At 36.3% G+C, this 22931-nt stretch overlaps 1 protein-coding gene across 3 annotated transcripts in view; it reads right to left on the minus strand.

Annotated features, from left to right (window-relative positions):
- Lmntd1 (lamin tail domain containing 1) overlaps nucleotides 1-22669 on the minus strand; it is a 319597-nt gene extending 296928 nt beyond the window's left edge. The window contains exon 1 of one of the 3 annotated variants that reach the window (XM_048787329.1): nucleotides 22589-22669. The gene's annotated coding sequence lies outside the window, so the exon portion shown is untranslated. The remainder of the gene's footprint in view (nucleotides 1-22588) is intronic. The other 2 variants (XM_048787336.1, XM_048787333.1) reach the window with 2 other exon arrangements.
- Nucleotides 22670-22931: the final 262 nt, after the last annotated feature.

The raw sequence follows: 22931 nt of genomic DNA on the forward strand, positions 1-22931 counted from the left end.
GTGGCTTAATTTATGAAGATGAAAACATTTTTAAAACAGTGTCTGGAAATTTCAATATGACACCAAAACCAAGATATGGGAGAAAGAATCCAGGCAAAGTGCAATTTCAAAATGCTGTGTTGAGAGTAAACAGACTTGTGGTTCATGAGCAGAGCACAATCTCAGGGGAAGAATGGTCAAAATGCACTTTCCTTTGCTTCAGTTCAGGCTGCACATTGCCAAGGGTGTGAAAGAAAAGCTAAGCTTTCAGAGTTCTTCTACTTCTATTCCCATTCTCAAGTGCAAATTTAGCCTACTGAAACTTTTGGACACATCACTTAATTTAGAAAATGGTATGCTCATTTAGAACATGGAAAACTCTAGACATTCGAATGCAAACTACTTGAAAACAGCAAGTTTGTTTAGTTTAAAACTGTATCTATCATCAATACCTAAGTCAGTACTTGCCTTATTGTAACTGAACACACACAAAAAAATATTAATGAAAGGAATGCATTTTGTTATTCATGCTCAACTTGATTTAACTGTCACAGACTTTAACTATCACAAGAAGCCCTTTCCCATGTCTCTCTTGCAAGCATACACTGGAATCCCAGGGCAACTGGAAGACATTCCACCGGCATAGCAACATTAGTTAGATGAGCCATTCTTCTTCTAGTCTCACCTATCCAAAGGTCACTGTAATACTTTCACATGCTTTGATTTTGAGGGGGAAAAAGTCACATAAAAGTGTAGAACTAACAGATGTGTACATTGTAAAGACCCTTACTTGAAACAGTAGTGGCATTTTTCTGCATCAATATATTAATTATTTTTTTAAGCGACTGAAAAATTCTGGGCAAGGGAAGGGTACTGACACAGTTTCTTTTGCCTCACACAACTTCTGTCAATTGTTGGAATCTCTATTCCGTTTCTCTTTACAATCCAGAACAGAGGTCATGTTTATAATGAAGATCAATATTCCCTCCTTATTTTCTTCTTGGTGTTACTCTATCTCCTTCAGAGATCATTTATTTATCATCTCTTTTAAGTTAGGTCTTACAAATATAGAGGAAAATAATGTTAAGTTTTGTCTTCATATAAATCATAATCCAGTGGAGAAAACCAACTGTTAGAAGAATTGCAAAACATGCAGTGCATGCCTATAGGAAAGGCAGGTAACCCTCACTTTCCAAAAGAGGCATCATGTAGACTGAGCTCTCAATGAAAAGTGGAAGTGAATCAAGGAAGTAGCATGTACAAAGACATGAAATGAAGGGAAACCACAGCAGATGCAGGAAGCTCTGAATAGCTCTTTAAAGGTGGATATCAACATAGTAAAATGAGATTTAGAGACTACATAGAGGTAGGCAGGATTAGGCAAGATCATTAAGCCCCTGGACCATCCTAAAGAGCTTGACTTTCACTTGAACCTTCTACATAGTCACCGAAACATTTTAGTTGAGAATGGCGTTTTCATAATAGAAAAAGTTCTCTAATAACATAATAGAAAATGCACTGATAACAAGAATACCTGAGCAAGAAAACAGAAAGACAGACTGCAGGAGGCTGTTGTAGTGCTTCAAGAAAAAAAGAACGAATACCTGAACTATGATACTGACAGAGGAAGTTTAGGTCAAAGCATGCAAACCAGATGGAAGGAGATCACCACAATCCTCCTGGAAAGACAAGATGCCTGAATCAAAATAGTGAGAGCAGAGATGCAGAAAAGGGGGAAAGGGGGTTAAGAGAGTTGATCTCCACCAATTTCTATACTATATGTCTGTCGTTTTGAAGGTCTCCTCAGAATCCAAGATATGAAATGAATTATTTAGCTTTCTGGTTCCATGGGTGGGATAAATATTCTAATGCTATTTTCCTTTGTGGTCATCTGAGATTAATATCTAAATATTAGACCATTTAAAAACCATACCTTTTATCAACCATTACCCGGAAATACATGCTTTCAAAGAATATCATGATCAGTCTTAACCCAAGGGAGCTGATGACAACTTGGATAAAAGCAGTTGGTGGAGGGAAGAACTTAAAAGAATACTCCAGTTAAAAAAAAAAAAATGTTAAATCATCTCACTGCTAGTCAATGTCTGCCATCTTGCTCCAAATAAATGTCATTCTTTACCATGACCCACAGGCCCAGGGCAGCATCCCAACTCTCTGACCTCAGTGCTTCAACTCCCACGATTCTTTCCCCTCAGGCACACTGGGGTAGCCATGCTGGGCTCCTGCTCCTGAGGCCGCTGGGCAGTTCAGCTTTGAGAATGTGGTCTTGTTTACCTGTTGTGCTCCTGGCTTGCTCTCCTACCTCCTTCAGGTTTTTCCCTTCCCTTATCACTTTGTTTAAAAATTAAATAATCTTCCCACTCTGTACTCTTCCAAATTTGTGCTTCTCCCTAATGCTATAATCTGACAAATTATATTATACTTACACTGTTTATTATCCATCTTCCATAAATAAAAAGTAACCACCACACAGGTGGAGATTTTTAATGTTTTGTTCTCTCTAGTGCCTAGAATAGTGTCAGGACCACAAAAGAAACTCAGTGACTATTTATTTGACTATAATTAAACTGCTGGCTCAGTATGATCATCAATCATGCAATAATGATGTTCCAAAGATCTAACTGACTGACCAACAAAATCATTACACAGGAAAGAATCCTGCAGTTAGTTATTGTTTTTTCTACCAGGAAGCCTCTGGCAAAGGGAGATACAGTCTGAACTGTTTCCATCAACACAGAATTTTTTATAAGGCACTATAATTAGGACGTGGTATATAAGAATAATTTGTATTCAGACTTTACCTGAGACTATCAAGCCATGTTGAATTCTTTAGCATAATGTAGAATCTGCGCTTATCAAAAACCACAACTTCTGTTCTATGTGGTAACAATAAAATGTACACTGTTCATTACTATTGACAAAGTATTTTGTTGAAAGCAATTTCATTACCTTCAGCTTTGTAATTTGACATCTTAGTCTTCATTTCAAAGTGACCATGTCAGCCAATGTGATCATCACAATTAACAAAAGTGAATTATTGGATGATATGTCCAAAGACTCTTTTTTAATTGTCTTAATTTTTGGAAGAATTTTATTGCTGTTTTATTTTGTATATATTAATGAGTGCACCTGGTTTTAGAAAAATTAACACAGATGTAGAATTTAAAAGAACAAAGTTACCTCGTCCTTCTCCCCAATTCCTTTTTCCTCCTCCAGAAGTAACAGAAATTACCAGGTTGGCATGTATTTTTTCCCATCCCTCTTTCTATGAATACACACACACACACACACACACACACGAGTTTTAGCACTGAAGATTAAACTTTTATGTGTACACATACATATGTATGCATACAATTTTTTTGTAATGTGTTGTCTTCATCTAACAATATGTTTTGAACATTTTCTCTTATTGTACATTGAGTTCAGTGATCATATATCTTAGCTTACCACATTTTCCTGGATTAATCATTAATAATGCCCTCTTTTATTACTAAAAGCAGCCTGGTTTGGACAATAAATTATATGTTCCCCTAATATAAAGCTACCCAATTAATGAATTCATAGCAGTCTATAAAAGCATAATTTTAGCAACCATTATGTCATAAACATTTGGATATAACCTATTTTGGCATCATAAACAAGGCAGCAAGCATGCACTTTTGTGCATGTGCATGAATTTATAGTATAAATTCTGTAATTTTTATTGTGAGGTTAATTGATATATGTATTTAATTTTTTATGTGCGTTCAAATTATTCTCTATAAAGCTATACTGTATTACACATCCATCAACAACACCTATGTCTCCATATCCTTATATCAAACTCTGGATATTATATATTAATTTAGCCAACTCAATGGGAAACATCATTAGTACAGTTACATTGCATTGATTATAATCAAGGTTAAATTTTTTCATATCACTTCATATCATTTGCCCATTTTAATATTTTTTCTTATCAATTTGTAGGGTTTTTTTAATATTAAGTATAATGTGTAGGCCTGATATGGTGGTACATGCCTGCAATCCCAGCTGAGTTGAGGTTGAGGCAGGAGAATTGGAAGTTCAGGCCAGCCTCATCAACTTAGCAAGACCCTGTCTCAAAATAAAAATGAAAAAGGGTTGGGTATATAGCTCAATGGTAAAGCACCCCTGGGTTCAATCCTCAGTACCAAAAAAATTAAAATGTAATATGTATATTGTAAGTATATTCTCCTAGTATTTCACTCCATTTTCCTTCAAATACCATGGAAAACAAATGTACTAATTCCACAGTTACACTGCAATTTTAATAGTCTCAAAAATGGCTAAAATATATTTAACTCAAAGCATAGTATCAAACTTCACTTCCAAAGTGAACACTCTCTACAGGGATTCACGAATGAATGTCTCCCAACCATATACAAGAATTATGATCAACTGATGGAAATGGTCTGCCACTAAATATGTTGTAAGTTATTTTATCCGTATGTACAATTTTTCCAAAATGTCATATTTTTTTTAAAAAATAAATATTTTATTTACAATTTTGAGTACAACAAATACTTACTGAATGCAAATCACTTTAGCTCCTACACGAAAACTTACCTCTTTAGAGGAAGCAAAATTCATTCAGATTCTTTTGCATTTTTCATGTTTTCACTACATTTCACTACATTGCTAATTTTATCAACAACTGATGTTACAAGGATTAACTCTCATCTCAAGGTTACAATGATTGAATGTATGTCATCCCAGCATGGAACTGATACCTGTCATCTTACGTTTTCAATAATTCATGAAAAAAATTGGAGATAACAGGTTCTTCATCTGGAGAAAATATTTAATGATTTCCAGAGACAGAGCATGAGCAATTTTTCAAAATAACTTTATTCAATATTCTGTGGGTAAAAAGATTTCTCCCAAACACTTTATAATATGAATACATGGTCATGCTATTTGCCATCACATTTGGTTGTCCCACAATTTTTCTTATTTTTATTATATAATAAAGTTAATGAGATATTATCTTCTCTAAATAAATATACCTTATAAACAAAAATTAAAAATGAATAAGAAATTAATGGCAACAAGAATTCTAATTGACATTCATTTTTTAGATATAATAGGTTTTGTGCTTTATCAAAAATCTGATTGCACAAATCAGGTCTGATTATTGCTTGAAATCCTCCAATGGATTTTCTTCATATTATGGATTAAATGCAGACTCCTACGAGGCCCTCTGTGAGCTCCCTTCGGCTGTTTTTCCTGCTTTCTGACATGTTTATCCTTGAGACATGTCTCAACTCAGTCAGGTCTCAGCCCAGGGTTGTTTCTTCAGAGAAGTATTTCTTGACCATTGTATCCAAAGTTGTCCATACCATCCCCCAATGCAATAACCTAATGCCTCTATTTTTTTTTCAAATTTTATTTAACTCATGTGGTCACTTGTTTATTGTCTGTCACCTCCCACTAGACCATAAGCTCTAGCTGAGTAGGGCTCTTATCTTATTTACTCCTGATTCACTTAGACCTAGAACACTGTCTAGTACATGTGCAGGTGTTAGATAAATAATTGAATAAATGCCTTTTTTTCTCCAGGGGAAAAAAATCTGATTGCAAATAACAACAGGCATTAGCGATGTATTAACATGATTGATGACTGATTAGGTCTCATCATTTCCCTAAGCCACTCCTTTCAACATGTGACCCAAAGGTCAAATCTGAACTGTTGAAATGACACCATAGAACAGCAACTGGAAATATTTGATCTCTCCCTGATTAAGGTCAACTTAATAATCTGCAATAAATTAGTAGAACTAAATATTTCAGGCTGGTCAATTTACAGACATCTTGAACAGACTTAAAAACTATTAGATAAATATTCTTTTTCCTCACCATATTCTACACTTAACTCCACACTTCTGTCTACTTTGCAAAAAGGTCACTTATACTAAAAAGTATGACATTCTTTATACTCCCAAGATTCTCCACAGGAGTTCACTAATGACAATCTAGGTATGAGGAATAAAACTTGGCTTTCCTGCCATTTGACTTTGTGCAATTGTTAAAATTTCCTCTGTTCAGATTCACAGTGTAATTACTATACTAGATGAAATTGGAAAGGCAGCATCTCGCTGGTTCATTCTTCTGGGTACTTCAAGGTATTGTCATCATAGAAGGAGCTTCCAATGGTAATCACAGTATTTTTTTGGAACCAGGGCTTGAACCCAAAGGTGCTGTACCACTGAGCCACATCCCCAGCCCTTTTTATTTCGTTTCGAGACAGGTCTTGCTAAGTTGCTGATTTAGTCAACTTTCTCACCTCTGTGACCAAATGACCTGACAAAAATAATTAGAAGAGGAAAATTTTAATTTGGGGCTCACAGTTTCAGAGGTGTCAGTCCATAGACAATAGGAGGCAGAACAACATGGTGGAAGGGCATGGCAGAGGGAATTAGCTCAGACAATGCACAGGTGGGAAGCAGAGAGAGAGAGAAAGAGTGACTCCTTTTACCATCAACAAAAATATATATCCCAAAGTCACAGTCCCCAGGGACCCACCTCCTCCAGCCACACCCTACCTGCCTACCTTACCATCCAGTTAATTCCTATGAGAGGATTAATGAACTATTGGGTTAAAATTATAACCCAAACATTTCACCTCTAAACTTTCTTCCATTGTCTCATACATGAGCTTTTGGGCAGCACTTAATATCTAAACCATAATAATTGCCCAGGATGACTTCAAACTACCATCCTCTTGCCTCAGCCTCAAAGTTGCTGGGCTGCAGATATACCACTGTGTCTGGAAATCATGGTCTCTCTTTACAGGACATGAGTGAAAAATCTTTAAAAAACAAAGATTTTTTTTTAATCCCTTATAGTAGTAAAGCATTACATAGGTTCAAACCCACCTCTATGGAAAGAACTTCACCTGTTTTCTGTCGGACTTTATTTCTAGAATATGGTTCTTGTAAATCATTCACAAATTTTAAAACTAGATTTAGATTTGAGGGTTTTTAAAAACAGTCTGTAATTAAGATAAAATTTGGCACCCTTCACTGGTTTTCTCCATCACCATTTATTAATAAGTGAATATCAAAACAGGAACATAAATTGAATGGTTTTTCTATACACCATCTGCTGATACTGAGGAAAGACATGTTCTAATTCTGCCCTTCATTTATGACAATGAATGAGCCTGTTAATCATTTAGGCAAATCAGCTGTTACTGCCCACAGTGAATCTTTGCAAGGGCTTTGGAACTGGACAAAATTGGATTAAATTAAATTTCAATTCTCCTTATTTATTTTGTGACCCAGGCAAATTGCCTCTACTCTCCAATTCTCATAAAAATAGAGATAAAAACCCTTACCATAAAAGTTACTATGAGAATAAAACGTTCGATGTTCAACAGAATGCCTGGATTTTTTTTTTTTTAAGGATTCCAAACAATAATGCTATTATTGTCCTGTGTTTGGTGTTTTCAAAATCATGGTAGAAATTTAATGCTCATACCAATTTGCACCTGTAAAATTAGGAAAACTTTGAAATCTACAGAACAGGAACATCTTTTGTAATGAGTACCTTTACACATTGCTGTTGAAAGTACACACAGGTATGTCCCTTTGAAAAGCAATTTGGCAAAAGCCAAAAGTCAAATATGTTCACATACTTCAGCTCAAAATTTACTTTTGCTAATCTACCCTAAGGTTTTAGTCATAAATATGTTGACTAAAGAATTAAATATAGTAATGACAAAAATCAGTATCAATTTATATATTCAGTGGTTACGAGCTGTGGTTCAGAAACAGACACAAGAGAAGGATAATGAAAACTCTAGCACTGCATATAGAATAAACATAAGGCAACTTGAAAGGAAGAAAGAATAAGGTTGACTGGCTCAGGGACTGAGGAAAGACACAGCAGTAAATTTCCTGGGTTTGCTTGTTGCTGGAAAAGCGGTAATCTATCTGTGCCAGTGAGAACAGACGAAAAACAAAAGCTCCAAGAAAGCTAACCAAAGGAATAAGGGATAAGAAATGAGCAAAGTAGCAAGACACAAAACTTTTATATAATAACCACCCAATTAAGTAACCCAATTAAACTCCACAGAAGAATGTGCCAGGCGACTGCCAACCCTGTCAGCAAGGGCTGAGCAGGGATTAGTGAGGATTACAGCAGGGCCACTCCTCTCCACCAGGGGAGACAGATTTCCATGCCTGCCTGACAGGAACAAGCCTCCTCCCAACAGAGTCAGTAGGAACCTTGGGGATTCCCACCTGACCTGAGGCACACCTTTCCTGTGGGTTGTGCCTGAGGCCATATGAGCCCCTACTCCCACCTTGGCACTAAGGTAGTCCTTCCACACAGCAGCACTGGGAGGGGGGTGTAATGGGGAATAAAAATACCTGAGGAGAGCGGTCCAGGGGAGCCCAACTCCCATTCCTACCTGTCAGCAATGAGAGCTGCTCCCTGGGGTGATAACAGAGGCTCAGTGGGGAATTCAGACCTGGACTGCCACCAGTCCTTAAGGAAGCTACTTCCCCCAGTAGGCCCTGCTGGAACACTGTCAGATAAGATCTCCTGAACCAATGTAAATATGATCCAGAGTCTCATAGTATAACACTTAATGTTTAGGATACAGTCAAATGTCTAAGATAAACTAATTTCTAGGATACAAGGAGCAGGAAAAATCCCAACCTGAATGAGGGAGAGAAAAAAAAAAGCGATTAACAAATGCCAATTCTGAGAATTATCTGACAAGGATCTTACATCTGCCACTATAGAAACACTTCCACAACTATGAACATGCTTGAAACAAATGGAGGGGGAAAAAAAAAAAAACAGAAAGTTTCAAGTTTTAGCAAAAAAGAAAAAGAAGAGAAAGCTGCTAAACATAAGAAATTTTGAACTAATGGAAATTTTAGAACTGAATGGTGCAAATATCAAAAAAGAAAAGAAAACTCAATAGATAGGATCAATAGGAAAATGAAGATAGGGAAGGAATAGTAAACTTGATAGAGCAGTAGAAAAAAAAAAAACTTGATATAAACAACAGAGAGAAAACAGATTGCAAAAAGAGAGGGAAAAAAAATGAACTGACCCCCTCAGAGAATTCTGGACCTATAACAAAGACCTAAATTTATATCATTAAAATCCCAGAAATGAGAGGAAAAAGGGGTCAGGACTAAAGGAAGTTTTAGAAAATTTCCCCAAATGTGACAAAGTAGATCTAACATGAAAAATAATTGATGTACTAGACCATATTATCAGAATGAAGGACAATAACCATGTTATAATCTCAATAGATACATAAAAAGCATTTGACAAAAATCTAACACTTTCATGATAAAAACATTGAACAAACTAGAAATAAAGGGAACTTCTCCAAAGTCATACAAGAAAATCCCACATCAATATCTTACTTAATAGTTAAAAACATTGCTTCTTCACTAGGGTCAAGAACAAGATAAGCATGGCCAGTCTTGCCACTTCTATTTATTATGTACTAGAAATTCTAGTCAGCACAATTACCCAAGAAGAGAAATTAAAGGAAAGCATATTGAAGGGGGAAAAGTTTGTAGCTACAGAGCTACAAACTCAATGCAATTCCCACTCAGCCATTTTTTGTTTGTTTGTTTTTGCACGGAAGTTGGAAGGAGACACTCATCGTTATACAGATTACATGTATGATGATGTGGGGGGGGGGAAGAAGTGTCTCACATTAGATTGGGTAGAGAGAAGTGATGGGAGGGGAGGGGAGGGAAAAGGGGGATAGGAAGGACAGCAGAATAAATTAGACACTAGTATTGCTGTATGTATATATGTGACTGTATGACCAACGTGATTCTGCAACCTGTACACTCAGAAAAATGAGAAATTATACCCCATTTGATTCAAATTCAAGATCATTGTACTGTCATGTGTAACTAATTAAAAGAAATTTAAAAACTGACCCTAAAATTCATGAGGAAGTTTATGGAAGCCAGAATTGGCAAAATAATCTTAAAATAGAACCACAAAGTTGGAAAATTCAAACTTCCTGATTTTGAATCATACTACAAATCTCCATTAATCAAGAATGGGGGGAGTGGGGTTGTGGCTCAGCAGTAGAACACTTGCCTAGCATATGCAAGGTGCTGAGTCTGATCCTCAGCACCACATAAAAATAAATAAATAAAACAAAGGTATTGTATCCAACTGCAACTAAAAAAAATATTAAAAAAAAAAAAGACTGTGTGGTACTGTCATGAAGATAGACATCTGGATCAATGGAAAAGAATTGGAAGACCAGAATAAATTTATAGTCAACTGCATTTTGGCAAAGAAGACAAGACAATTCGATGAGGAAAGAAAAGTCCTTTCAACAAATGATACTGAACAACCAGATATCTACACGCAAAAGAAGGAAGTTGGTCCTTTTCTTATGCCTAAGTGGATCATAGAACAGAATGTAAGAACTAAAAGTATAAAACTCTTAGAGAAAATATAGGAGTAATTATTCATGACCTTGGGATAATCAAAGGCATTTTAGATATTGTACCAGAATTGTGATTAAAGAAAAAAATAACTTAGAAGTGATCAAAATTTAAAACTTTGGTGCTACAAACAATACCATCACAAAGTGAAAAGAGAATTCATAGAATTGGACAGTATTTTAGAAATCATCTATCTGATAAACGACTTGTATCTAGAATACATACATATGCACACACATACATATTCATTACAGCTCATTAATAAAAAGATAAGTAACCCAAATACAAAATAAGTCAAGAATCTAAATGGACATTTCTCAAAAAAAAGATACACAAATGACCAATAATCACATGAAATGATGTTGAACAGTGTTAATCTAATGTTAGAAAAATGCGAATCAAAATAATTACACTAGGACTAGACCAGTAGCTCAGTGGTAGAGCGCTTGCCTAGCAAGTGTGAGGCACTGGGTTCGATCCTTAGCCCCACAAAAAATAAATAAAATAAAGGCAATTCTGTCCATCTACAACTACAAAAAAATTTTTTAAAAAAATCATTACACTAGAATGGATAAAATAACAACATGTGATATGATAGCATCCTAATAAGATACTATTCATTTAACAGCAAATTAATTTTAAAAAATAGAAAATAGAAAGTGTTAGCACATATAGAATTGGAGTCTTCACGCATTGTTAGGGAGAATGGAAAATGGTCTAGCCAATTAGGAAAACTGCTAGCATTAAGCACACAGTTACAAAAGACTCAGAAATTCTACTCCTACGTATTTTCCTAAAAGAAACAAAAACATACATGGTCACTTAAAAAAAAAAAAAACTTGTACATAAATCCTCATAGCAACAATATTCATAACAGACACAATCCAGATAATCTAGTTGTTTATCAGCTGATGAATGGATATATGAAATGCTGTATATCTATACAATGAAATATTATTTGACAATAAAAAGTAATGAAGAGCCAGGCACAGTGGCACACACCTATAATCCCATTGGCTCAGGAGGCTGAGGCAGGAGGATCTTGAGTTCAAAGTCAGCCTCAGCAAAAGTAAGGTACTAAGCAACTCAGCAAGACCCTCTCTCTAAATAAAAAACATAAAATAGGGCTAAGCTGAGGATGTGGCTCAGTGGTCGAGTGTTCAAGCCCCTGTATCAGGAAAAAAAAAGTATTGAAGGACAGATATATAGAACACTTTAGGATTGTTGGGAGAATTTAATGAAAGTATGAATTCAAGATGCTAAGTGTAAGAAGCTAGTCACAAAAGTCACATATCACAAGAAATGTTCAGAAAAAAACAAATCCATAGAGATAAATAGTAGATTCATAGTTGCATAGGGCAGGGTCAGGGAACATTGAGGGGAAACAGGAAAAATGGGGGTTAATGCATATGGACTGATAATGGGTATAGAATTTTTTCTTGGGGCCACGAAATGCACTAAAATTGATTGTGGTGAGAGTTGTACAACTCTGTTTATATACTAAAAACAACTGAAATGTCTATTTTACATTGGTGAATTTTATGGTATGTGGATTTCTCAACAAAGCAGTTAAAATTGTCAACTAAAATAAGACAAGCTAGGCACACAACTTGTAATACCAGATACTTGGGAGGCTGAGGCAGGAGGACTACAAGTTCAAGGCCAGCCTGAGCATGTCTCAAAATAAAAAATGAAAATGGTTGGGAATGCAGCTCAGTGGTAGAGTACCTCTGGATTCTATCCCCAGTCCTAGAGAAAAAAAAAGATAAAAATTTCTATTGACATAGGTAAATTATTCTGTGATAATATTAAGCAAAACAGCTGAAAACAAATTTTTGCATAATATGTTCAACTATATATGAAGTATATGCATAGAAATCTCAAAGCAAACATGCCAAGCTAATTATAAAATGGTTGTTTCTTTTACTTGTGTTTTAGCTAACTTTCTATGAATATGACTATTTCAATCAAATATAAAAAGTTTTAAACAAAAATAATAACAACTCTAGTACCTACCTTCTATGAACCTGGTTGCTAGTAAATTTGCCTACTCAGATCTTCATCTGTACATTTTCTCCTATTTTTCTATGTATTTCTTCTCTATCTTCTTAACTTGGTAGGAGGAGCCCATGACTAATACTCAATTATGCACTTCTTTCTCATTTCTTATATAGAACCTGCTAAGTTCATTTATACGTAGTGAATATCAAAAAGATTGCTAACTCATTGGACAGCTAACTATTGAGATTTTGGAGATAAGACTCAATACATGAATTTAAGAATATTGTTTTAGTCAGGGTTTTTTTGCTTGTATGTTTGTGAATTTTGTTTTTTTATTTGTTTGTTTTCCTTTTTCTGTGACCAAAGGACCTGAAAAGAATAACTAAAGAAGGAAAAGTTTATTAAGGTCTCACAGTTTCAATTTCAGAGGTCTCATTCCTTAGATGGCCAACTCCATTGCTCTGGGCCTTAGGCAAGACAGAACATCAGGGCAGAAAAGTGGGGTAGAAGAAAGCTCAGTACATCTGATCAGAAAGAAGACAGTCCCCTCGACACAAACAAAATATATACCCCAGAGGCATACCCCTAGGAATCTACCCCCTCTAGTCACATCTTACCTCTCTAAAGTTACTACCCAGGTAATCCCTATCAGAAGATTAACGCATTGATTAGGTAAATATTCTCATAACCCAATCATTTCACCTGTAAACTTGTTTGCATTGCCTTACGTGTGAGCTTTTGAGGGACACATCATATCTAAATCATAACCAATACTATTTTCATCTCCATGAAATAAAGTCTGGGAATAGTCAAATCCAACAATAAACCACTTAGAAAATATGCTTTATTCTATTAAGTTGAATTTCAAGTGTTTTCATTTGCACAATTTGCATCAAATGTTAGATTGGAAGAAAAAAATTACTTGGTGGTATAGATGATTTTTCAATCAACTTCTCTTTTTGTTATAGATACAATTGAGGCAACAGATATTAAAGTAATTTGGGAGAGGGGAAAATTACATCAAAAAGAATTAAGATGATTACAATAGCTAACATTATTGAGCATTTACTCTAGGCCAGGCATGGTTCCAAGCAGTCTGAATTCATACTTTCATTAAATTCTCCCAACAATCCTAAAAGATAAGTACTACTGCTATCCCCTTTTTATATATAATGAAACCGAGGTTTATAAAGTTGATGCTCACTTAATTTAAGTTTATAAAGTTAATATCAAAGATCCAAACTCATATTTGTCTGGTTCCTGAGACTGAACTTTGAAGCTTAAAGTGCTGCATCTTCACTATGCCAAGAACATATAATTCCACCGATTCTCTCCTTCCTGGAATAAAACTGATTAAAGATCTAGAGAAGCAGATGCATTACAATGAGTTAGAAAAAAAGGAGGAGTTTCCCTCCCTTTTCTTGCAAATGAAAAATAAGATATTTGAAGGGATCCTTTTCCTAAGTTTCATTACCTTCTTTAGTGACTTTGGACTAGGAAAGGTAATTCCATCCATTTCAATCCTTCAGGTAAAGGAGCCACTTTGCTGAGCCACAAGGGCCTCCTGAAGAGTGATGCCAACCCCTTCCCTGCAGTTCCAGATGCCTCAAGACCAGCACTCACCAGTTTTAGAGCTCTGCTCTCCTCATGCCAACCTCTTCTTCTCTCCTTTGGTTCTTATCAACTGCTTTCTCCGCATGGAGTCTTTTGCTTGGTAACTCAATTTAGATTCTGGCACACAGAAGAATTGACCTCTGGGACTATATGCTAATAGTTTTGATAAAGAGCATCTGGCTCTCATCTCTGGGACTACAAGCTTACTAAATAGTCCATCCCCAACACCCCACCGGCTCTGCACCTCCTAAGCCCACACTGTCTCATGGGGCTTCCTCTCACACAGCTCTCCTATGGCTCTACGGAAGCATTCTTCACCAGACCTTCATCTTTACCTCCCCTCTGTCCCTTCATAGGTATATGCAACTGTGTGCACACACACACACACACACACACAGCAGAATCTGATAAAGCAAGTGTGCAGTGCTGATGGAAGCAGGCAATATGTGGTTCCCTGTCACATTTCTAGAACTTTAGGCATTATTTAATAGGCACAAGTCTTAGAAGAACCTGAGGGATTTGTTGGCCCCTGGGGAGGTAGTACATGGAAATCATGGAACAAATGGAGCCTTCAAAAATACAATAGAACTCTGCATGTTTATCTGAGGGAAAAAAAAATTTCCAGAGAAGAAACTGTTAAGCTTTTCTGCTACCCATTTTGAGATCTGATCCTTTACTCTCTGGGAGGAAGAGTCAAAGGAAAATAGTTTTAAAGCAACAAAGTCAAATGAGAACACAGGGGGAAATGGGAGGTGAATGTTGCCAGATATTTAAGTCAGCTTTTCTTGCTGCTGCTACTGAAAACCCCAACCAGAACAACTATAGAGGAGAAAAAAGTTTATTTAGGTGCTCACAGTTTCAGAGATCTCAGTCCATACGTGGGTGGTTCCGTTCCTCAGGACTCAAGGTGAAGCAGGACATCATGGCAGGAGAGTGTGGCAAAGAGAAGCTGCTTACATGATGATCAGACTCCAGCCATAACCATAACCACGCCCCCAATGAGCCACTTCCTCTGGCCATACCCTGCCTGCCTCCAGTCACCACTCAATTAATCCCATCAGGAATTATTCACTGATCAGATTAAGGATATCACCCAATCATTTCTCCTCCAAACCTTTTTGCATTGTCTCAAACGTGAGCTTTTGGGGAACACCACAACTAAACCATAATACCACAGGATTGAAAGTTAGAACCTGTCGGCAGTATTTAAGTTTGTTGAAAAAGGAAGAGGAAGAGGAGGAGAGGAAAAGAAAAGGTGGAAGGGAGAGAGGGAAGAAGGAAAGAAGAGAAGCAGTGAACTTGGGAAGGAAGAACTGAATCCTTTGTCAAAAATATTTCAGATGTTGAAATTCCATTACTCCATTACTGTTTCAAGCCAACTAGAATGTCCTTTTTTTCCTCCCCACCTCCCCCCTTAGCCCATATTCAAGATTGAGCCCAGGGATGCTTTACAACTGAGTCACATCCCCAACCCATAGCCTTTTCATTGTTTTGTTTTCGAATAGGATCTTGCTAAATTGCCCAGGCTGGCCTCTAACTTGCTATCCTCCTGCCTCAGCCTCCTGCATCACTAGGACCACAGACGTGGGCCACTATACGAAGCTCCCTTTCTCCTATTGCTCAATTATTTTCTATTGTTCATATTGCACCTCTTCTTCCAATTACATTAGTTAATGCTTTCCTTTACTGTGGTATTTGTACTTTGTCTTTATGGCCTTTGATAACTCTTGTCTAAATTTCAGCAATTGCTTACTACATATTCCATCCCCAAGGCCACTGCAGGCTCTCCACCTCCTAAGCGCTGGCTATCTGATGGGGCTTTCTCTCACACAGCCCCTATCCTATCACACTGCTCACCCTGCTTGCAAAATTCACAATGTTCAAATCTGGTAAGGCCTTCCACGATTTGACGTCAACCCACGCTTCCAACCAACCTTATTTTTTCAGCTCTTGACTTCTAATTAATAACATACAGCAGCAAATCTTGAAGTTTTGATGGCAAACAAGAAGGGATGCTCACAGAGGCCCAGTCACAAGTACATGCCTTGCTATAAGCAGAATTGTGATGAAAACAGCAGAAGCAGCCTCCCTCCAGAGAAAAGTAGCCAAATGGAGACAAAACTGACTTCAGCAATAAGCTTAGAGTCCTACTGAAGATGCACCTGCACTGAGACGCTGTCCACTGAGGAGCAGAAGAAGGGCAGGAGCCGTAACACCTACAGCACAGAGGTAACAGTGGAGGCTGAGCAGAAACGACATTGTTCATTATTAAGCTTTGTTCCAAAACTGATAGGGAAGTAGTATCTTCCCACATAATTTTACACATTTACAATCCTCTTTTATTTTGATCCACCCAAGCCTAGACACATTCACTCTGTTTTAAGGAGCAGATTTGGCTAGGCAGGGACTAGGAGATTGTAATCATGCTGGAGGTTGCTGCTATTGTGAGTCTACCTATAGTGGGCTTTCAAAAGGCCTCCAAATAAGCTTTCAAAATAATGCAGGGCAGTGAGTGGCTCATCAAGCCAACATCTGTTTAGGCCTGAGAGGACTCGCTTGCCAAAGGCATTGTTAGATCTGTTCTCCAACTAGTTCAGGAAATTGACTTTGATGAACACAGACAGGCATTTTTCAGAATCACCATTATTTACAGTTGTGAAATATAGTACTTAAACTCAGCTGTGATTTAACACTACCTATTTCCATAATGAGTGTTCAAAAGGATGAATCAATAGCCCTTCCAATAGAACATGTAATAGCTTTTAATAGAGGGGCATCTTTAATTATTTGAATTAAAATCAAGATTGAGGGGGCAAAAATTACAGCTTATTTCTCCACAGGGTTAACAGTAAACCACCAAAGAATGTATTCAATTTCATTAGTTTATATAAACAAGATAAAACATTGTATCTGATCTGAAAAGTAATAACTCAAGAAAGGAAATATATGGCCTTGTTTTTCCTTCAAATGTAGATATATGCTTGTAACAGGAAGAAGCTCACTATTGGGCTGGCTCGTTTTACACTAATAATAAAATAAAATAAAAAAAGCTTGTACCAATATATCTCATTCTATCCCCTAAGTATTATATCCTTCCATTTTGGAACTAAAGCAAGCAAGAGCAAACGTTTGGGTTTTTTCCTTTGCTTGCTTTTTATACATATCTCTAAACTAGTTCAAAATATTTTTTCCTTAAATATGTTTTTACTATTTTAAATTATTTGTTGGCATAGAGTTTGAAAAATTGTTGTTTGACTTAAATCAAATTCACTTGTATATATACACACAATTGTTATATTCACCATACATGCAATTTTACATTTCTTTAAAAAAAAAACAAAACAGGCACTTCCTACCCTTGTAAGATGAATATTTTTAACAAGCAACCATGGAGAGATGTGCCTACGACTCCCATGGGTGGGCATAATGTCGACTGAACTTTATCCCTTCTACTTCAGATTCTTGTGATAGATCACATGCAATGTTATGAGTTTATTTACTTTATCCCCTTCCTGTACCTAGATAACTATGACTTCCAAGTGTGAATGTATGCTTTTTCTGGAAGTTTCTAAGCATAATTAATTATAACAGGTAGCCAAGAAAACACACCATTAGCATCACTCTAGTTTCAGTGACGATGTCTTGAGACAGGAATCACATTCTGCTTGATGTTACAATTATTTTGCTTAAACACATACGGATACCTTGTTCAACTATCTTTTACAGTGCCTGCTGTTCTCATCATAGGTGCTCACAAAATATTTGTGAAGTGACTGATCAAATAAATGAATTGCCAATGGCTGCAGCCATATAGTGTGTTTGAGAAGAGTGGGACAAATGCAGCTGTGTGCCTTTCATTGATGAAACGAAAACCCTAGATTCTAATGGAGACAGATTTAAGTATGATTAATCAAAATCTTTCTCAATCAAATTTACTGTTACAGATCATTAATTGAAAAAAAGAAGAAAATGTAAGTCTTTTATTATTTTGATGAAGAATGACTTATAGATTTTCAGAGTTGAAGGTGTTAGGGAGGGTTGCTTCAACATTAAAGTGCATGCTCTAATCCCTTTTTATGTACACACACACATCAGATGTTTGTGGGGTACCTCCAGAGTTAAGCTTCGGCCTTAAAGGGTGACATTTCCTTAGGATTTTGTCCTTGGTCCACCTCTCTCCTCTTTCTTCATGTTCTGAGTGATACTCATTCCCATGGTTTTGACTTCCATCTATATGCTCAGAACTTCTAAATCATTATATCTTAACACCAATCTTGTTTTGAGTTCGAATCTATGTATCAAGCTACATAGTGAGTATCTGTATGAACTTAGATATACCTTACTTTTCTAAATTCAGAACTTTCAAAAACTGACCTCTGCATTCTCTCATAACAAAATGAAAAACTAAAACAACAAAAATAGTTGGCTCTCTCTTCTTTCAAATATTAGCATGTCCATCTATTTAATCATATATATNNCAAGAAAAAAAATATATATATATATATATATAAATAAACTGAGATTTGCTCTATGGTCAGAAAACTACAGCCCATGGATCTGTTTTCATAAATGACATTTTATTGGAACACAACAACCACCATTCATTTTGTTTATGGCTGCTTTCACACTTCAATGTCAGAGTTTAGCACAACAGAGGCCATATGACCCACAAAGTCTAAAACATTTCCTATTTGCCCTTAGCCAAAAAACAATCTTGTTGACCTCTGTTTTGGAGAATCAGTCAATCTCTCTCTTTCTTTCTCTCCCTCCCTTGGAAAAAGCTGTCTATTTTTCTCTCTTGGATATTTTTCAAGTTTATCCCTACACCTCTTAAATCTGGGCTTTCATCATCTCTCACCTGCACTAGCAACTAACTCTTAACAGCATTCCTCACCTGTCACCAACTCAATATATCTAAAACATACCTATGACTGTTAAACTAGTGAGAGAGAATTCTTCATGTGTGCCTAACATTTATGCACATTTTGTGAACAGAGGTACTAACAGCTTATGTTCTGGATTATTCTTTCCAGTATATTTGTATATCTTCCTTGGAAGATACAGTATCTCCCCTCAGGAGAAAGAGCAGATTTAGTATCAGTATAATAAAGATAATCCCTCCCTCCAGGGCAAAATTGGGCAGGCTTGCATGCTTCTCTCTTACAAAATACTGGCTAATCTTAAGCTCTAAGATCCGGGTTTGTAAACGCTTTGTGCACAAAGCATCCACCTGGCCCTACTTTCCTATTATTCCCATGGACTTCAAAAAGCAAGGTAAACAAATAGGAACTTGAAATTCATGCTGACTTCTGTGATCCTGGAGTCTTGTGTCTTCTATATCGTCAATGAAACTATAGCAGCCTACCATGCAAACAAACTAAAATCTCAGACCCTTCATAATTCTTGACATTTGCCCCTCTATTTCTTTCCATCAACTGCAGACTGAAGTCCATGTTCTTTAGCCTGTGATAAATGGCCCTCAGTGATCTAGATGCACCTGCTCCTCTAGCTATGTCTTCTGTTGTTCCCTACTAGCATTGGTAATGCATGTTTCCTACCTGTTCATAGCTCTTTGATTAGCACATCCTATTCTGTGTCTCCCTACCTTAGCTCATGCCTGAATTGCCTTCTAACCTCCCCAACTACCGTCCATTTTCCTCTTCCCTACCTTGTTCTTCCTTGGCCTGCAGCCTCTTTTTCATACTTAAAGCACAGGTCAGGCTTTATCTCCTTGAAAGACAATCCATGCATGACTCATCTCAGTGCCCTTCCTCCAGGTCTGCAGAAACCTCTGAGAACAACTCAGTGATATCCTTGCCATTATTTTTTAAGTGTCCCCATGTGATTGTCTTGCTCACAAGCATTTAAATTCCTCACGTGAAGAGGCAGTATCTTAGTGCTCCCAGAACTTCATTTCATACCAGTACCTGCTGATGCTCTGGAAACATTTGTTTAATGAGTCTGAACTGAAATAAGCTAAATCGATGCCTTAACCCTAATATCTTCAATTCTCACTCTAGGGATATGAAAAAGTATATATTCACTTATATTCTTTAACTGGGAAAGTTGCTTTCCTGCTTCCTTTTTAAACACTGTTTTTCCTTTTACTATATGATTCATTAACACTCAAGACTTCCCAGAGGAAGTAAGAATTTAATGAAATGTTCTAGAGAAGTTTGTTATTTTTCTAAATCCGGTTATATTCTCTAAACCATATTGCATTTGCCAAATGGTTCCTGTTATCTGTAATTGAAGACAGTCCAATTCTTTAACACTAAGCCCTTGAGAAAGCTGAATAATGCCAGAGAACATGTGCCATGTGGACAAACACAGCCTGGCCTGAGGACTCTGACTCCTGGGGACACCCCCAGTATGGCAATGTTCTGCCAACTCTAGAGAGAATATTTTCTAGTCATTTGCTTAATTGGGTGGGACAGAGTGTCACATTAGTTGCATGGTGGGAAAGATGCCATCATCAGATTTTTTCAGGTCAACTTGCATGAGGTAAAATTCATCTTTGGAAAGCACAGAGAAAGCTCTGCCTCTAGGCTGTGAGAACATCTCCAACTCCATTGTTGGTAGCAGCCAGTGAATTAATAAATAGTGGACTGCTCACGCTGTCCTGGTTGCTCCAGGAGAGAATTTATCCCTTTCTTAAAAAATGAAAGGGAAAGTGCAAAAATGGATGGGAAGAGAAAACACAATTGTTTGTCATTCTAGGTTCTTAAAAGTTCATATATTAATTTCACTCATACAAATAAAATACTCCCAGCCAACACAGTCTCCTATCCAGAAGTTAGCATTGGTGTACTGAAGCTCTTGTATGATCCCTTAAAGCTCAAATGAATCCACAGATGATGCAGTAGGTAGAATGAGCATCGGACCATACATTCTATGCAAGCAATGTAATGTCTAAGGAAACTTGGCTAAAACATTCCCACACTGAATATTTCATTGGATATAGTATTTATACACACCCTGATTGGAAAGAAAAAAATGTGTCTTGTAGTTTTCCACTGACTTTTCCAGATAACAATCTCTGGTTTCTATGAACTTGGATTAAGAAATTTAATTTGACAATTTGTCAAATCCTACAACAGCTGTCATCAAATATATTAATCTTTTCTGTTTTAAAAGCACAGTGACATAAAAGGGGCACATTCTACCTTTATTTCAAATTATAATACAAAACCAAAAGATTCTTCCTCCCTTGTTCAGACTCAGAGCCTTAGACCAAATATAAATGTACCAGGGCAGCCAGGTCATGAAATTAGTCCATCCTTTTCTCAATTGTTTGCTTATTACCAGTAAAAAGCTTAATGCATCAAACTATATAAATATAATCCATCAATGTATTAATAAATTAATGACTCTATGAACAATATATTGGTACTTCATATAAATGAGAGAAGTTATAGAATTTTAATTACTTTTTGAAAACACTTGGCTATTAAATCGTAATAGAGCCAGGTGTGGTAGCTCATGCTTGTAATCCCAGCAGCTCAGGAGGCTGAGGCAGGAGGATTGCAAGTTCAAGGCCAGCCTTAGCAAATTGGTGAGGCCTGAAGCAACTTACTAAGACCCTGTCTCAAAATAAAAATTTAAAAAGCACCAGGGATATGGCTCAGTGATTAATCACCTCTGGTTCAATTCCTAGTAGTCCCCTCAATACACACACACACACACAAAAAAAAAAAAAATTAGAAAATGTTTATTTTGAGAACATATTTCTCATCATTTTGTGAATACTTCAGTATTTGATAGAAAACAAAGATTTTAATCTTTTGCTTTCTTATAAAAATCATAGAGTTAGCATATTGTTTTAAGATGGTAGGAAAAACTTTCAGTAAGTGTATAGCAAATATAAAAAGTCTATTGCAAAGGATATTATTAGTGACACTCAAAATATAAATATCTATGTGTATTTTCTTTTTTTATGACTATAGTCGTAAAGGTCTTGCTGTTGATTTTATTTTTCATTTTTTTTTTAATTTTTATTGTTAGTTGTTCAAAACATTACATAGTTCTTGACATATCATATTTCACACTTTGATTCAAGTGGGTTATGAACTCCCATTTTTCTATGTGTATTTTCTAAGGTTAACATTTTATGAAAGAAAAAGTTCAGGATCTTCAAAACTTATCAATGCATTCATTATCAAAATTCTAAGCACATGATGCTCACTAGGGGACTATGCTCAAGACAGCTAGTAAGTAGCTTTCCAATAATGTTGACAATGCAAGATTATTGCAATATTTGCAAAAGAGAATTGCAACAACAAGGACAACAAAGACCTGCAGATTTACTTCATTAGCTTTAATCTTTTCCCCCTGAATATCAAAGAGATTAAATCCATTTGCATCAAACTTAGGTGGTAATCTTGAAGAATTTATTATCCCCTTTTCAGCATTGTTTTATTTATTTATTTATTTTTTTATTGGTTGTTCAAAACATTACAAAGCTCATGACATATCATCTTTCATACATTTGATTTAGAAGTACTTACTTTCTGAGATTTTTTAATCTGTCAGGTGCCAGAAAATTTCAGCAGAAGATTCGTGTACAATCAGCTGCAGCCAGATTTGTTGTGGGTTGTCCCAGGAAACCACTGTGCTGATAGTTACAAGGAATGTTCTCCAGCAGGGCAAGGTTTCCTTGTATGCTGGCACTTAACTGGGCATGGTCAACTGTGTTAAGTATGAGTAAACAATAAGCAAGGTATAATAGCTACTGTGTCCAAATATTTATTGTATGGAAGTTAGTGCCTTGCTAGCTCAAGTATGTTAATTATTTTAGACTATGGGGGGCGGGGAATGCAGGTGGTTATCTGGTGACAAAAGTTTGGTGGC

This window comes from Marmota marmota, unplaced genomic scaffold (assembly GCF_001458135.2).
Source record: "Marmota marmota marmota unplaced genomic scaffold, marMar, whole genome shotgun sequence".
Classification (NCBI taxonomy): domain Eukaryota; kingdom Metazoa; phylum Chordata; class Mammalia; order Rodentia; family Sciuridae; genus Marmota; species Marmota marmota.